Source organism: Nilaparvata lugens, chromosome 1 (assembly GCF_014356525.2).
Source record: "Nilaparvata lugens isolate BPH chromosome 1, ASM1435652v1, whole genome shotgun sequence".
NCBI lineage: Eukaryota > Metazoa > Arthropoda > Insecta > Hemiptera > Delphacidae > Nilaparvata > Nilaparvata lugens.
In genome coordinates, this window is record NC_052504.1 from 10,360,085 (window position 1) to 10,364,938 (window position 4,854).

A 4,854-nucleotide genomic window follows, 5' to 3' on the forward strand; every position below is an offset into this window, starting at 1 on the left:
TGAGACTTGCCACACGTTGCTTGATCTTGCGATAGTCAGTGATCCAGATTTTGTCCTATCGAATGGTCAAATGTCATTCAGTATGTCAGCTCATGATTTGATCTATATCATCTACAGTCTTGAACATAACATCAGATATACTTCAAATAGTAAAGGCAGGAATCTGAGGGATATTGATCTGGCCCGTTGCTTTGCTGATGCTGTGGAAAAGCCTTGGCACGATATTGTGCATTGGATGATATCGGATAAGGTGAATGCTTTCAACTCCATGCTTTTGTCAATTTTGATCAACATGCACCGGAACGTGACTTCAAGGTCCAGCGTAGACCATGCCCTTGGTTTAATAGGGAGATATCTCTACTGAGGCGTGAGAGAGACAAAGCTAGGCGCGACCATTCGAGGACCGGCTGCAGTGTAGACTTTGTAAGGTATAAGACTTTGAGAAACCAGTTGAGGTCAGTTTGTAGGAGAGCTAAAATCCAATATTATAATCGGCTATTTGATGGTAAGCAATCTACTTCAGATCTCTGGAAGAACATTCGGAAGGTTGAGATTGTCCCTCCCAAGTCAAGAACTGCAGCTGTAAATGTGTCCTTGGACCAACTAAATAGGTCTTCTCCACTCCGTCGCCACCCTCTTCATTTTCTCACCATTATTGAACTATGCCATGATAAATCAAACCAATCACACACTTCCATGTGAAAAATTCTTCTTTGCTTACATCCTTCCTGAGAAAATCTCCTCAATTATCCTTTCAATTAGGAAAAATAATAAAGGTGTTGATGGCATTCCAATAACGTTCTATAAAATCATATTACCCATTACTTCCGGCAATTACACACATTTTCAACTTTTCCCTACAAATGGGAGTTTTTCCTTCACTTTGGAAGCATTCTTTAATATGTCCCGTCCCTAAAGTAAGTAGTCCTTGCTCCCCTGAAAACTTCCGTCCTATCAGCATAGTTTGCACTATTTCTAAGGCGCTTGAGAGGGTGGTACATGAGCAGACGACATCATACCTGAATTCATTCAATTTCTTTGATCAGAATCAGTCTGGCTATCGCCCATCGCATAGTACATCTACAGCTCTTTTGAAAATAACAGATGACATTCGTAATGCCATGGACAACCGTAAGTTCTCTCTCCTTGTCACATTTGATTTCACTAAAGCTTTTGATAACGTTTGCCATTCAATTCTGCTACATAAACTTGCAAATCAATGTAATTTTTCTTGTTCATGTCTCTCCTGGTTTGAATCCTACCTAAGCAATAGGTATCAACGTGTGAGAGGAGCTGATGGCAAGACTTCAGAGTGGTTACCTGTTGTAGCAGGCGTTCCTCAGGGAACAATACTTGGTCCCCTCCTCTTCTCTATTATATGAATAATCTCCCTCGAATTTTTCATGACATATCATACCATATTTATGCTGATGACCTTGTGTGTACAATCACTTTCCTTCCGACAGTGCTGCTGACTCTATTGCCGCGATGAATGTTAACATTCAGAATTTGATTGTTTGGGCTAATGCGCACTGCTTGAGACTCAATGCAAATAAATGCAAAAGCATCATTATCGCTTATGGTCGGTTGTATAACCAAATAGATTTTAATACACTTCCTCGAGTAATGCTGGCCAATCATGCTCTGCACTTGAAAGTTGTGTGAAAGTCTTGGGCATACAGCTTGATAAAAACATGAATTGGTCGAATCAGATTGGTGAACTGACAAAGCGAGTGTTTGCCACTATGCATCAATTGAAACGGTTGAAAAATTTCCTTCCAACCCACCTTCGTGTTTCACTAGTGCAGAGCTTGGTAATTCCCATCATTGATTACTGCAGCATCGTTTATAACGAATTACTGAGGAGCTGAATTTGAAATTACAACGATCGCTCAACTACGCAATTCGGTTTATTTTTGATGCGAGAAGAGATGACCACATCACTCCATATTACAGGAGGTTAAATTGGATGAAGTTGAAGGAGAGGAGACAATACTTCATGTTGAGTCTTGTTTATCAGCTGATTGTCAAGGGGAGAGGTCCTCAGTATTTGAAGGAAAGATTCACACTCCTGGCTCATATTCACAGCAGGAACACGAGACAGCATGAATAATTCCTTCAAATACCTCGTCACCGCACAGTTATGTATAATAACTCATTTACGGTCACGGCCTCAAGACTTTGGAACGATCTGCCCAATGATGTTATTTTTGCGGCAACCTTGGGTACGTTCAGGTCCAGGCTTGTTGCTCTGTTGAATGGGAATACATAGATATGTTTTTAGCCACAATCTTTTTGTAGATTTTATTGGAAATTTGCAATAATCGTTGTACAGTAACAATATTATTTGCTTGTTTTGCTGGAGTATTGGAGCGTTTGATTGACACCTACTAATACCTGTAAATCATAATATCCAATGGCATTTTATTTCGTTTATTGATGCATCTTATACATTCTTGTTAATTTTTTTTTTTAGAGTTATATAGAATTATTATCTATGTTTATCATATCTTTATATTATGAGAATGTAATAGAATAATTTATGTTATGTAGCTGTGTTATCATTTAAGAATTTGTAATTTTTTTTTTTTTTTTGTAAGAATTTGTAAAACTGTAATTTTGTAACCATGTTACCATAGGCGACAAGCCTAGTAACAATTGTAAAATAAAATCTATCTATCTATCTATCTTCTTCATGAGAATATCCTTTCAATCATCTTCTTTTGTTCCTCCACTTGACTAGTAGTTCTGTGAACAGTAGACCTCACGCAGTATTCTCATCCACAAGTACATGATTGAAACTATAGACCTTATGGAAATACAGCAATAGACTGGCTTCTCCACACATCTGTGTAATCACTTGTCAGCTGATTCATGATGGATAATTCTATAGTCTGATTTCTACTCTAATATTGACGTATGAAGGAGGCTCCTTTTTCCTTTTATATTATCCTTGAAATGCAAAATTTTCAAAAACCTTGTATATACGTCGACGTGCAATTAAAAAAGGAACATACCTGTCAATGCAATGGCTTCTGTCGATTTTTCCTACTCATCACTTTATTTCCTTCATCAAAGCTACAAGTCTACTGCTACCACAAATTCTTCGCCTTGTTGTTGTTGTTGTTGTTGTTGTTGTTGTTGTTGTTCTTCTTCTTCTTCTCCTCCATCTTCTTGTTCTTCTCCCTCTTCTTCTTCTTCTTCTTCTTCTCTTCTTCTTCTTCTCTTCTTCTTCTTTCTTTATCTCTTCTTCTCTCTGCTTCTTCTGCTTCTTCTTCTTCTTCTTCTTCTTATTATTCTTATTCTTCTTCTTCTTCTTCTTCTTCTTCTTCTTTTCTTTTCTTCTTATTCTTATTCTTCTTCTTTCTATTGTCCATCATCATATTTCATCTAATCATCTTCATTCTCCAATTCATAGTATGGAATGTGAACATTTTTCATAGACTGATCATGAGAAAAGTTCAATTTGAAACATCATTTTATGCCAGCGATGATTATAAAACGAATTGCATCCTTCAGCTTATTATCAGAAAAGGTTATCATACTCTGTGGCTATCAAATATACACTCTTTTTAGTAATTACTCGGTAGTAAGTTAACTCACGTTGTTCTATTTAGGTAGAATCATAAAAAAACATATTGAAATGATTTTCTATTTCCAGTATTCTATGCATGAATTAGAAATATGGGTAAGAGAAATGTTCATTATATTTTTGTCGCATCAAAACAACTACTGTATTATAAGAAGAACTACTGGACTAATTTTCAAATCAAAAATGACTTGAATATTTTAAAAAATGGGAAAAGATGTTGAAGAGGGTACTTTTAATTTTTGTCTGAATACAACAAGCCCCAGATAACAAAGTGAACTACCACACAGTATGTATCAGAGCAGGCAGTAATGAAGTGGGGTTTTGATTGTCTCACTCTTTACTGTAGTCGATTAACAAAATACATTTTTAATAGTATGTTTTATTTTCGCACCTTGGAAGGAAGACTGTTCCAACTCGAAAATTCTCAATTTTTAGCTAAGGCTGTATTCTAGTTGTTTTCTATATACTTTATTCGGTGGAAGACTGTTCCAAGTCAAAACTCGTTCCAATTATTCTATATATCAAGGAATGTTCAGTATTCCCATTTTGAAAACCGATGCAATCATTCACAGGAATACAGTGCCATTTCGATTAGAACAGTCTTCCATTCCAATTCAGCCATATTATGAATAAAAACTTAAATACATGCCACTTTTGAGGTGTAATAAGTGAACTAAAACACTTGAAATTAGAGAAATTGTGTAATAATTCTAAGAGCAGAAAATCAAGTTTTAATACCTATGAAACTTTAAAACTGCTCTCCTGAATAAACGACTTCTTTAAGTTGGAACAGTCTTCCTCCGGAGGTGCGTTTTGTATTTTTAGCTGGTTACAATGTTTTGTTATTATGTGAATACACTGAATATGTATTAAGTTTTTCGAAATGAATTAATTATTTTTGAATTGAATCAGACATCTACACTCCCAGATGAGATCTGAATCATCGGAAAGTAATATCAAAGAGGCATTAATGAATCCTCTCCATTTCATCATATTGTTATGATGACAGGGGTAACAAATAAACAAATTATATTATCATTATTTCATAATGGGTGATATATTAGGTGATCATACCAAATAAACTCCCTATCCCCTACTCACTGCCAAGATATATGAATTGTACTTCATCATAATATCATACATTCATATTCATACAACTTCACATACACTACACTTCAAGACTGAAACATCATCACGTCAACAATAGTCATAACTTAAAAATTGGCTAGCACACATAAAAAATCTAAACGACAGAAAGTCTG